General features: G+C 44.6%; 1 protein-coding gene across 9 annotated transcripts in view; it reads left to right on the top strand.

Annotated features, from left to right (window-relative positions):
• LOC135385560 (glutamate-gated chloride channel-like) overlaps positions 1 to 13,725 on the top strand; it is a 468,552-nt gene that overhangs the window by 197,290 nt on the left and 257,537 nt on the right. For all 9 annotated transcript variants that reach the window (XM_064614944.1, XM_064614942.1, XM_064614941.1 and 6 more), the window contains one exon: positions 7,001 to 7,052. The gene's annotated coding sequence lies outside the window, so the exon portion shown is untranslated. The remainder of the gene's footprint in view (positions 1 to 7,000; positions 7,053 to 13,725) is intronic.

Raw genomic sequence — 13,725 nt, 5'->3', positions numbered from 1 at the left:
TTCTCCTTACACCATGTGAAACTGAACCGGTTTCGAACCGTTATTTTCTCACTACGGAGCTGAACCGGAACTAAACCGTTTTCTTTGATCCGAACGGAAATGGAAAAACGGAAAACTTTTCGGTTCGACACCCTAATCTCATTCACGTGAGAGTAATGCGTTCATCCTCAGGTTGAGATACGCCATTGCGGTGAAACACCACACTCGTCATCATCGCCGAACAAAGGTGCTGTTGTTGTTGTTGTTAATACGTTCATAGTGTACAGAAGCTGCGTGAAATAGCTCGCCGCATCGCTGTCGCCATGTGATACGCCATTACACGGATGGCACCCGAATGACCCGCCCATGGAGGAAAGAAACAGAGGAAGTGTCTTCTTACATCGTAACGTGAAGTCTAGATTTGGGAGCCACTAGCCTCTCCTTGGCAGCGTTGAGCCCTTGGCGCTTGCGCCACATATCAGAGACAGCTACACGAATCAAAGTGGCTCGAGGGCAGGATAGGTGAGCTCCTAACGTGTTCCGATGACCACTAAAGATGCGCACCGGATTGCACCCGGATCGTGTGATTGGTCTTTTGGGGTAACACGACTTTCACTGCGCGTTATCGTTCGCGTTTATCTAAATCATTATTCTTTCATGGTTCACTTGAAAGCATGCCCGTGGGAACAGTTTAGGGCGTCTCCTATTTTTCTTTTGTCCATAAGGATGTCTGAGGTTCGTCTTGATGGTCTGAGGTACAGGAACATTGCTCTGGAGAGCATTATGAGATCCCAGCCGCAAGCTGACTCACCCAAGATCGGCGACAGCAACCTAGTGCTGTTCATCGATTAAAAGCAGACATCGCAAAAACAGAGGGCGCAATCCAGTAACTTGGAGACCGAGTGCTACGTCGAGTGCCTGGTTAGCCACCGCAAAATTGACGAGAGTTGGCATATTTATGTTGAGTGTCGTGGGGATAGCTCATTTCATGTTCTAGGGTGTATGTTGTCCAGCTGTTGGAAAGAGGCTCAAGTACAGCAACGAGCCGGGTACCGAGCAGCATATATGCCATCAGCCCCAGCAGTAAGTGTTATACGCGGCAAGTAAATTGTCGTGGCCTGCTACTAAACGAACTTAAGCGGTGATACTGTCAGAGATCCTGCGGTGCCGTGGAGCCTTCAGATTTCGGACGCTTGTTTGGGACTGCAAGAACTAGAGGTGCTACCCGACATGCGAGTGACTCAGTCCTGGAGCCGTGCTTCCAAGGTCCAAGCTCACACTTCCGTGTTCCTCGCTCTAAAAAATAACGCCAATGCATGTCCTCAACCCGAAATTCAATGACTATTTTAAAAAGAAAATATAATGCGGGCTTTGCTTGAGATCTTCTATTGAAGTTGCGACCGTTGCTGTAAATCTACAGTTCTGAACCTGCGCCGGCGTCACTGCGCTGTGCGGCAGAGCTGGCAATTCTCGACTTCCAAAATATAGATGTTTCAGTCTTACCAGGTTTCCATTGTCTGGAGAGACACACCAACTGCTACCGATACTGCAGGAAGAGGGTTCTTTTTTTTTTTTTTTTTTCAGCCTTTTGTCATTTGGGCGATTCCGCCTTTACCGTGTTCTGAATCGCCTTTCTGCTACACATCGACTTCGATCTGGAAATGGCGATCTAGAAAGAGTCTGGGAAAACAGTATAGTTGACTGTGTACTGTGACCGCGTCTCGTTCCGTGAGCACGTTCGAACGAGATAGCTTTCGTTCCTGTTCTTCGATTTCTGACTCGATACAAGCCCCGACAGTTTACCGGAATGGCCTCTGAGATTGAAGACGACCTGCTATCGATCTATGCTTACCTCGGCAGACGTTGCAGCTGTTTGTGTACACAACGATAGGCGAACTCAAAAATAAATGGGAGAATCTAAACACGGAGCTCATAGTCTAAGACCATAGGTCCACAGATGTTCCTGCATCGTTCCGTGTGCTCGTAGAAGGTGAAGGTTGACGACATAGATAGTATTGTTATGCTTGTCCAGCTAAAACTTCACAGGGTTTATTTTCGTTCTTTCTTTCTTTTTTACTACAACCATTGTACGAGCAGAGTATTTCAGTGGCATTGGCCGCATGATGAAAGAAGTAATGGGAGACGTCCAACGGGATGTCCATGGGAATTTTTTCGTCATGGAATGGTCCATGGTAATTAATTTTCCCACGAGATTCTACGTAAAATATGTGAAATCACAGCAGACGGAAGTTTACCTGTAATTATTTCCGCGACCAGACAGAGCTGTAGACACAATTTAGGCAACATGGGGTGCGATTTATGCCCAAGTCTGCGAGACAACTTGCTCAAAGGTTCATTACAAAATTACAAAGTAATAATTTTTCACTGCTAGCAATAAATTACTTGATTGAGAGCTGAACAACCTCCCTGAGTGATGCGCTCTTTTGGTAAATTCTAGAGCGAGAGCGTAAGACACAGTCTCTGAGAGACAACGATCTCTTTGTGAGAGAGTGTTGGAAGACAATGAGTAACTATCCGTAATTTCAATCGTATTTCCTATCAGAACGTATTTTGTGGGACTGGCTTAAGTATTATTTACATTTATACTTAACAGCCGCGCAGTTCTCGTGACATATATTTCAGCTTAGTATTAAATTACACACTCTATACAGCTATACTCTAAGAGCAATACAGCTCTTGCAATGAAGCAGGTAGCACCCATGGTGGGTTGCTGAAAGCTCCAAGGTTTACTTTATTTTACTACTTTACTAACTAACTAACTAGTACTGAATTCCTGTACACTGTACACGTATAGGATTCAAAGGGTACGGTTTATGCATCATGGTGAGAAGTGCAGGGCAGTTGGGTTCTCTCACAGGCAGTCGACTCCCGTATATCCACTCCAGACTTCATTTTTCTAGATCCCGTGCCATCCGAGAAAGAAACACGGTGACGGACTTCACTCTATGCAATTTTCCTTCGTTCATCCGAGATTCAATTTCCGGACACGCACGAAAATTCTTCAAGGAACTACCGCATTCATTTATCCGGTCCGAAAGTCACGTATCCATTCACGTGACGCCCTACGACGATGTGTCTCGTCGTCGCATTGGTGGTTTTTGGTAATGCGGACCTCGTGTCAGCTAAAGCAACGGTAGATAGAAATCATCATGACATAGAATGCTGGAATTTTAAAGAACAAGAATGACACTACCCTGAAGGAGGTTCCGGACATCCATGAGTGCGTGAAGGCAACATACTTCGGTTGGTCATTCGCACCTGATCAGCTGTCAGACAAGGGCCATTGGCTTGCAGGAATGCGTTTCCATATAGTCGGTTGTGTTAAAAGAAGCTGGGTGCCTAAATAACTTCACGCAAAGTACAATGGACAGTTCCCAAAACAAACACAGGCGTGATTGGCTACTGATCTCTAGACTGATCACGAGTTCAGTTTATCCCTAAACCTCACATCCCGGAAATTTTTCGTTGGACAACGTCCAGTTTTGATATAGTTGTTTTATGTTTTATCATGGTTGACGTGGCTACATAAACGATGTTCATGTGTCGTTCCATCGGTTCATGCTAAAGTATCTGATCCCACATCAAGACACTTTGTTCCTAGGCTGTCGCGCAAAAGATTTATTTCTAAGGCCTCGTCCCTGTGGCAGACAACAAAACCAACATTCGCCTATGTCCTATCTCCGAGTAATTCCCTCGATCCTATAGGGACGGTTATGCTGCTTGTCTGCCTTCTTCCTTCTTTTGTGTTGGTTGGCTAAAAAGCAAGCGGCGCAATGTCCTTTTTGCATGTCTGCTCTGTTCCGCAATGAGCTTCCGCCACTATAACGCGTGGCAGCAACGGCGTCGTAAAAACGGAGAAAACCCACATTGGGGAACACATTTCTGGTTCCGGCTAGAAGCGCTGCGTTTCCGTTCATCGGTGTGACCACCGCTTCTGCTGTCAGAAATGAGCAGCAGCCTGGATTGAAACGCCCAATCTGCTTGCTTTATATCACGGCAGTGGCTGTCTATACGGCTTTCTTCGGTCAGATACGTGATGTGACGACAGGCCGAGCTCCGAATGGCGTAGGATGCTTTCTAACTAAGGTTGTAAAAGAAGCTATCTGCGAAGTCGGCGTTCACTCGCACTGAAGAGGTTCCACTGTGTGACGTACCTTTTTAGTCGGACATCTCGGGTTGCCCTTTTTTCCTGCTCTGTGTTGGGATGTCACGCTATCGGATAGACAAAGTTAGATCTACATCTATGCCTGGTTCTGTTAGCGTCGAAACTGAGATTACTATAATTATAGCGTTCCCCACACACCTTCCTTGTCACTATCGTGGCTTAATGCTATCTGCAAAATAAAACTGCACGTGAAGAGCCAGGCATGAGCACTGCATAGGTGGTTAAATAAGTAAGAATGTATGACGAACACGCACAAGAAATATACTCGAGCAGCAAAAAAAAAAAAAAGGAAAAGAAAAGCAGCGTCTTCATGAGCAAAGACAGATTTCGAACTGGTAAAAAATACGATACGCTAGATAACCGGCTGGATTGAAAAGACGAACGGCGATCACAGGCTGCATTATGCATGCAATAACCGTCAAGGTTCTACTTCAGTGAAGCCATCAGGGTATTAACATGAATCTGAGCTAAAAATGAAGTATGCTTGTACTTATTCACATCAGTAGCAAGCCGATCACTCATTTACTAACAATGGCCTGTCCTCCCTTATTTGTGTATGCTGCACTGCTTGGGAAACAATGGGTGCGAAGCAACTTAACCGAAGCAACCGGGTAGGAGAAACTGGACAGATTAGATTAGCTTTTATATGGAAAGTATGGGGTATCTATACAATGCATGAAACTCGGTAAGACTAACAGTTTGGTTATTTCCTGGACCTATGGCATCGGAATTCATAGAGCTAATATCGCAGGAACCTCCTCCACAGTACAGTATCATCTTCCGCATTTATGCGCTTTTCTGTTTATTTTTTGACAGGCCATATGCATTCGTTCATTTACGGCCGTTTTCCTTTTATCCTCTACAAAATTTTCACAAAAAAAGCCATGAGAATACCATAGATGCCGTTTTTGCAACTGAGTTATACAGCCAGGCGGAAATCCTCTCAGTAGAGAGTATATGTCACTACAACGTGACCAAGTTTCACTAAGTTTCATGCGTTAAATGACTAATTAGCTAAAATTCGTTAATTAACTCTTCAATTATGCAGTTTCGGAAAAAAAAAGTGAGCTAACAGAATCGGAGACAATCCTCGGTGAAAGCCACTCTATCGTTTAAGAATCCTGAGACCAGCGCAATACCGTGAAATATGCACAACTGAATTTCGCTATGCAAATGATACGAAACCAACATAGCGTACTTCAGGAGCGCATCGCGTTCGCCGACGGAGGCTTTATCTGAACCGGAAAATCGTTGATCTGGACGGCCAGGAGATCAGCACCTACTCCAATCGCCTCCATCACTGCAATGCACATGGCCCTCTGACATGGATTGAGCGCTGTGCTCCCTCCACTCCCAGTCGCCGAGGTTCCGGTTTTGGCCCGTTTGCATAGCAAAATATTCGGTTATGAATACTTCAACGCACGTGTGCGTTTCAGGATGTTTTACACATGGTGTGGCTTTCAACGAGGATTGTCTCCCATTTCGCTATCTCGCTTTTTCTCAAAGTCCCATGATAAAGAGTCAGAAATAAATTTTAGGTAATTAGTGATTTTGTCGTAACCTACTTCTTTCGAGAGGATGCCCGCCTGGCCGTATAACTCAACTGCAATAACGACATCTATGCTGTTCTCGTAGGCTTTTTTTATAAGAGATCCGGAACGGATAAATAAACGCCCTGTATTACGCATATGATGGTGAATGATGATGCTCCCAGTCGAAAGGAGTCCTCGGATGAGTGCAAACTACTGAGCGTTAAAGACCAGCAATTAAACTATATTACTGGGGGTGTAGCGTCCACAAGAACGGAATATGTGGCCAAGCACTCCAATTGCATAAATCTGTTACCGTAATTGCCACACTCGGCAAGTACGAAATGGGTAGTACGTCGAAACTTAACGCTGAACTTAACGGCTTAACGCATTTTTCAGTTATGACTATTATCTAGACAAACGGCAGACGGTTCCACTCGTGCACAATCTATAATTGTTTATTTGCGAATTGTCTTTTAGCGCGTGGCATCTCGGTGTGGCAACTTTGGCGTGGCAACTCGGATTAAGTCTATTGAGCCTTATGCCCGATTAGTCGAGGTTCCCTGTGACGTTACGATATGCAATATTTAATATATTAGGCCATAAACTTCGCTGTGTCAGATATAGGCTGGCTTCTGAAGAGTGCATAGAAAATGACAGCTGAACTCTACTAAACAGGGTTAGTCTCGCTTGCCAGTATTTTGAGCATATCGCTGATTTTTATCGTTGCTAAAGGATGGTGGTCAAACCATGATAGAGAATGCATCGATCATAGATGTGAATTTTACCGTATGAATATGAACAGCGAGCTCAGTTGCTGTTGCGACGAGCCAGAAATTGACTCTCAATTACTCATGTAGACTCTCAGAAAGAAAAAAGAGAACTATTAGTCATTTTGGGATAAGTTGATAAGTAAATTTAACAATATATGGAGGAATTGAGTTCGGCCCCGACCAATTCTGCAACTAAAAAAATACAAATAGAATAAAAAAGAAATAGAAAGAACATAAACATGTCGCAACACACGATATGCAGTGTCTCACAACCATTAGTCGATTAGCTTAGGGGCTATTCCCAGTGGTGGGAAGTAAATTTCGGAGTCAAATGACCAAAATGAGAAGTAGTTGCCATCTAGGCGAGTAGAAGCTGCAATAACTCCCTAGTTTACTTTTTCTTTTCTTTTTTTTCTTTCTTAGAGTGTATGCGCAGTTCGAAATTCATATCTTACTGCCTTATCTGGGAGTACAGTGATCCCTGCATTTTTTCGTGAGTATTGTGACTCATGCTAAACATTTTCTATCCACAGGTACACAAAGCCTGACATCTGTTCTTGCGCGAACGACTCAGTTCTCAGTAAGGTGAGTAAGAATACGTTCTTTTGCAATCTTATGCTGCCTATGTCACGACATAATACTGCTAATACTAATATTGCTCCGCTCAACGATGGAGTAGGCCTAGTTCGATGTGGACTCCATGATGCAGCTTTTCGTATTCTGCATGTTGAATATCCGTATTTCCTGCGCACATACTCGCATCTTATCTGAATGCTGTAACACTAGAATTAGAGCAAGATCTTAACGGGTGTTGAAACTTTGCAGGGGTAAGGGGGGGGGGGGGCTTTGTTTTTGGCGCTTTTTGGCAGGTATTTTGCGGGTGGAGCTGTTAGGAGATGAATGCTGGGAAACTTCCTGCTGTAACAGCTGCCACGAAGGAGAAATCTTCTAAACTAACTAAACAAAGTGAACTAAAAATTTTCAGCTGCTGCTTCCCATCATAAGCAAATGCATGTTGTAAAATGAACCATAAAAATGGAAAAAGCTGCAGAGTGTGATTGGACTAAATCTTATTCCGACCTTTTGGCAACGATGTACATCAGGTATCCAGTGCGGTATATCACCCCCTTCGAGCCCTTCAGGTTTCCTGCTTCTATTCCCTTTCTTCGTTTTTGCATTCTTTGTTATGGATGGCGGACGATATTTCATGTTCACGACGAAGCGCAAAGTCCCGTACGCGTTTAATTCCCTTGACGCTAAAGCTTTTATCCCTTATCAACATTAACGGTTCTAGCGTACTTTCCTTTCACTTTTCTTGTTTGTTGCTTCCACGTTTTTAACCCGTGTTTGTGTTGCTTTGCACGCAGTCGCTGTTGCTGCTCGACGGAGTTCTGCGTCTGCCGCTTCATTCACTATGTTTTCAGAGCGCGGACCGCGGAATATTTCCGGCAGTGACAACCCCTGTTCTTGTGTAATGGTGCAGCAGAGTATAATATAAAGGCTATGGTTACGACCCAATGATTCGGTCATTTATTCCTGTTCTTTTCTTAGTTCTTGCACGAGAATTTCATTCCTCGAGGTTCCGAAGGTTCATGACACGCGACATATGTTCAGCAGACACCCGATAAGTATGATATTATGTGTGCAAATTATTCAAATCTAACGAAAATTATTCGAGCTAATGCAGACTGAATCCGCAGTAGAATAGGAGCTACATGGTCAACCCTTTCCCCCTGAGTTTCGAACCCTCTCTACAACTACATCACCGCGCTCTACCACCTCACCCTGCTAAATAATATAAAATAATTTGAGACACCCAGAGGCTATACGACTTTCAGTCGTACATACTGTTTTGGCCGTGATGACACTGTGAGGTGGTACAGAAGCCGTTTCAAAACTCTCATGCACAATAAGATGACACCCAAAATATCGTGCATGTGCAGCTCCCGTGCGTTTACGGGTGTTATCGGCGTTGAATAATTTATCTATTCTTTTAGTTTTCCTTTCTTTTTCGTCGGATGTGGAAGAGGGGTGCGTCGAGTCGGCGATATTAGCACCGAAATCATGTATATCAGTTTCGTCACCAACGACACTGTTTTCTTCTTCTGTAGTCCGTTTCTCGATACAATATAGTTTCTGCTACTAGTGGTACAACTTCAAACCTTTAATACAATTTAATCTTGTTAACCGGCGAATTTTGATGCTGAAAAATTTAATCCGGAAGCAGATATCGAGAGTAAAATGTTTGTTGAACGAACACAGTAACTATGCCGATATGTTTTTCTCTTTTTTTTTTCTTTTTTTTTTCGTGGTGCCCTGGTCACAACAAAGAAAAAAGTACTTCAGAAACTAACGGCTTCAATAACAGTGAATTATAGCACAGAGACGTTTCTGACACAGTGACGTCATGCCCTCCTCAATACCTGCAACCGTAGCATTTCCGGTGTGCCCTTGTAGTGCAGGTACGGCATGTGGGGGAGGCAGAAGTAGGATTTTATATTAGAATGAGGTGAACACACACTTTCGCAAGAAGGGTTACTTCCGTCTTGGGAACAGGAATAATAAGGAGCCTTGCTTTGAAAATTCTGGTAAGCAAGACTTCTGAAGCCCCATTCAGACTGCAGCACACTCGTTATCGTCTGAGCATGAATAGGTACCATTAGACGTATACTTTTCTGTAGGATACATGTCACATCTATTATGTCTATTCATCTTTCGCGGATGGGCTTACGGAACATTGGCGTTAAAAGCGCTCGTGGAAGCTGTGCATGAAAATACAGCGTAATACGAAACAATAAGAAAGGTAAAGGTGGCGAAATATACAGAGCGCCAAACAGCCGTTGTATATGAGACAAAAAGCTCAAGCAGGAACGGAAGCTCCTTAGACGAAAAATCGAACTAAGGCATGCGCTGCAGCTTCATGCAGTCCGTGACTCAGAGGAGAAACGCCGCCCCGAAATCTAAAGACGTCCGTGATTGACTCAGGAGGGCTCGTTGTCACAGCGTGATGCGCCAGCGTGCTTCAAGCTGTTTCTTGTACACTGATCATGTTACAAAAACACCCATCTGATTTAGATCACGCACTTAGAGGGCACTTGCATGTTTCTAAAGCAAACACGTAAAATGTCGACGTTTACAAAACTTGTGAATCGACTTCCCCGTCTGCCTGGCGTCCACCATCTTCTCGTACGTCTCACTCTGAATGTGCGCACTACATTCTCCTCCGGCGGAGATATACCTCTGTGACTGTAGCTGCTATGTTGTCGCGGAGTAGAGAACGGCGAAGTAAACGGCAACGGTTAGCAAGGCATTGAAATGTCCCTGCGTTAAATACAAGTTGGTCTAGAGCTCCTGTGCAGATAGAAGGAAAAGAAACAACGGCAAATCCGACCATAGGCTGCCATCGGTCTCGTGCACGAGTTTCTCCTGCAAACGCGTTCACTTTGTTAAAGTCGGTGCACGCTTTGGTGCTTTGGAGCAATCAAATACGTACTAAAATAAAAGGGAGAAGTGGCACGGAGGAATGGGGTTATCACCTATAGGCACATTTGTGTAATCCTACCGGAGTGACACTATCTCCGGTTCGGTTACTCCCTCATCCCACCATATTTTACTCCCTTCTTTTCTATGGAAGCATGTGAGTTCTTCTCAATCCAGTGTTTAGGCACTCGTATACCTAGGATCATTTATTGTATTTTTTACAGCAAATCTTTCAGGCGTGAGTAGTTCCTTGCCTTCCTTCTCTTTAACCCCTGGCGATGAAACGCCCCAATCATCGTCAAATAAAGTTGTTGTTTCTCCATAACCTTGTGTTTATGGCGGGATTTATCCAAGATGTACGGTTACCAACTAACCCGCTTGCATAAATTGGATATAGTTAAGTCGTTTGAAGCAATAGATAACACGAAGCTGTATACAGCATATCTATACACGAGACTGCTAATCTGCAATTAACATATGTCGATCTCATATCTCTGTATTATAGCTCGTCTTCAGGACGACAAAAGTCTTATTGACCTAGGTCTAAGTCAATAAGACTTTTGTCGTCCCGAAGACGTTACCCACGTTGAAAAATGTAACACTCAAGTGTGGAGTGCAAAACGTCATGTGCTCTTAAAGCTGGAATTTGCGTTGCACAATGACATAAATTCGTATTACAGGCATGTTGTACAGTATCGAAGTGAAAAACTAATGACATTGCTGAAACCCTTCGCGTGCGGTGTCGCGTAACGCATCGGGCGTCATCGTCTGTGCATGCAGGTAATGACATTCATTTCCAACCGCATCGCTACTGCTCGTTAATCCCAGCTCGGCATCAATTGCGACACACCCTTTTCAACGCTCCCCTTTTGTTCAAACGCCGTCAAATCAAACAATGGATCATTAACGGTCTGCGGTGCCTAATGCTTCCGAGTCTATCTGCATTGAATGGAAAGCATCATGCTCGAAATTGCTCGACAGACGCGCATAGAAAAAGATGAGCTACAGTCCCATTGAGGCTGAAATCACGCCCTTTCACGTTTTCGGCGAGCCGCAAAGAAATATATCGCATAGAACTCATTCTTCGAACCGGTTCAAATGTCAGCTGGTAGCGCAGCGCACGAGAAATCATAACGACAGATCAAAGTTTGTACATCTCATGAGGATAAAAGATCAAAAATACAGGGTAAGAAGATTGGTTTCACTTCGTATTCAAGGGAGGTGGCCTGTCAGCAGCACTCTGCACTGAGATTCTTCAACTCCTTTTGTGCTCGTTGGAAATCCAACGTCGGTCGCATTATTCTTTTGCCATCTGTTATTTATACCAGCAGCGCCCTCTGTGCTTCACTTTTCTTACACTGCATAAGTACATTCTGTGGTTTCTGTTATTCTCGCACATTTTTATACGTATCTTCCAAAGATTTAACGATGCGAAGCTGTCAATGCGTTGCCTCTTCAATATTTCAGGATGAATATTCAAAAGCGGATTTTTTCCCCCTTCGTCTTTTGGCTTTTTGTTTTCGTTGCTTCGCAAGTCTGCTTGGGCGTTGCTTTTCGGTTATCTACGAAGTGTTTTTCGAAGGGCCTGATGGGCGCTGGAGCTCGATGTGCGCGATTTCGTAGCGGGAAAAATTATCGGGGTATATATTCATCCAGGGTGTGCTTCGGATCATAATGGATGATGATGATAGAGTGAAAAAGCGGCCCCATTTTACTTCCTGGTGAATATGTATGTTTTTGAGTCCTCGTAAAAAGGGCAAGTTCTACGTAATGAATAGAATAATAACTGCGGCAATTTCTTCTATGTGATGATAAAAAAGACCAGGCAGGTTATAACTCTCGTTGAAAAGATTCGTGACGGTGGCGAATTAATCTTGCACGCGGCTGCCGCTCTGGCGTGATAAGGAGACGAAAAAGTGCCACGTCACGGTGTGCAGTATCATTTGGAAGGTTACGCTGCAAACATTGACTTTGTCGGACGGAGGATATTCCATACGTGCACGTTCACTTCCTAGTGATAACGGCTCATCTTCGAGAAGCAAGTTTCTAAGAATAAGCTTTTCAACCTACATTACTGTAAACAAGTTGTTCCACAAGGGTCGTCCAAGGTTGACTGAGACGTTTGTCCGAGAAAGATCAGTGAGTAAATGTAATTGAATAAAACTTTCGGAGGACGAAGTGCAATCCTTCTCTGATCAGCGGCACGTGCAGTTAGTGCACGTGCAGTAGCTATCATGGCGGCGAGCAGTGTCTCTGTAGCTGCGGAACAGCTATGCATGCATTTTGCAAAGATTACAGGCATATCATGGGGTGCAAGCGATGTCAAGGGGAGGAGTGTACGAATGGTGCAGACAATTTTGCGAAGGTCGGGATATGGTGACGAATCAACCACATGGGCACGTTCGTCCGCCTGCAGTCACGCCAGTGAACATCGAAGGCGTTGAGGAAGCCATCCACGAGAACCGGCGAGTCACAGTTCGGTATATTGCAGCCCAGTGTGATATTAGTGTCGGCAGTGTCGAGACAATCACTCACGAGCACTGACTGTTCCGCAAAGTATGTGCAAGATGGGTTCCCCAACACCTCACTTGTGACCAGAAGGGAGCGCGCATGGCAGTCTCTGAGCAGCTGCTGAACCGGTTGCAATCCAAGGGGGACGAATTTTTGCAATCAGTTATCCCATGTGGTGAAGCTGGATGCATCATTTCACCACAGAGGCAAAAAGAAACAGCATGGAATGGCGAATAAAGGCATCCTCGCCGTCAAAGAAAAGCAAGATGCAGCCGTCTGCTGGGAAGTCCATGGGAGCGGTCTTCTGGAACATGCGGGGTGTCTTCCATGTGTACTTCTTGGAGCAAGGGGTCACGATTAATGCCCAGTACTACTACACGTTGATAAAGATTGCTGTGCGAAACAGAATTCGCAAGAAAATGTATGGGATGTTGTCCGAAAGGGTAATTCTTCTTCATGACAATGTCTGGTCTCCCGCGGCGAATTTGACGGTAGTAACTCTGGCCGAAATGCTCTGGGAGGTTTTGCCCCATGCCCCTTGCAGCCCAGATTTAGCGCCAAGCGATAGCCATTTGTTTGAATCCCTTAAAGGGCACCTTGGAGGAAAGACGTTCCACACAGATGAAACCCTCGAGAAAGATGTCTTGCAGTGGCTACAACAGCAGCCCAATTCTTTCTACGCCAAGGGCATCAAAGAGTTGCCAGAGTGATGGCAGCGGTGTCTAGATGCGCACGATGAACACTTTGAAAAATTGACATAGGTTGGTGCTTCCCGAATGCTCCATTGTATTTAAAGAAATAAAGGTCTCGGTCAACCTCTTCAACGACCCTTGTATAGATCAAAAACGTGTAGTTGCCCTCTTGTAATGGCTGAAGTTTTGTCCCCCAAAATTGCAAGCTTTACGAGTAAGAACGCAATGATTATTTAAGCTTCAAGAACTTATTACAACCATTATCCTCGATGATCGTCTTGATAAACAACAACAGCGCATCTCCCATTAACTGTTGCAAAACTGGTCACTCTTAAAGCTGCTGTACATTAGAAATGGGGTGTGCCAACACCTCGTCGACTAAAGAACGCCCGCTGGATGAATTCTCTCCCTCTTTCGCTACGTGTGCATATAAGGTCGCGATGTCGACCGCCTCGGCCAATTACAGCACACTCTAAGAACAAAGGGTGGAATGGAATGGAAGACCACGTCGCAGACAACAGATTGCTAACGGCAGCTAATGAATACACGTCCGAACCCGATCTTCTGATGGCTAT

The sequence above is a fragment of the Ornithodoros turicata genome, chromosome 2 (genome assembly GCF_037126465.1).
Source record: "Ornithodoros turicata isolate Travis chromosome 2, ASM3712646v1, whole genome shotgun sequence".
Taxonomy (NCBI): Eukaryota; Metazoa; Arthropoda; class Arachnida; order Ixodida; family Argasidae; genus Ornithodoros; species Ornithodoros turicata.
This window is presented reverse-complemented; position numbering and strand designations above follow the sequence as displayed.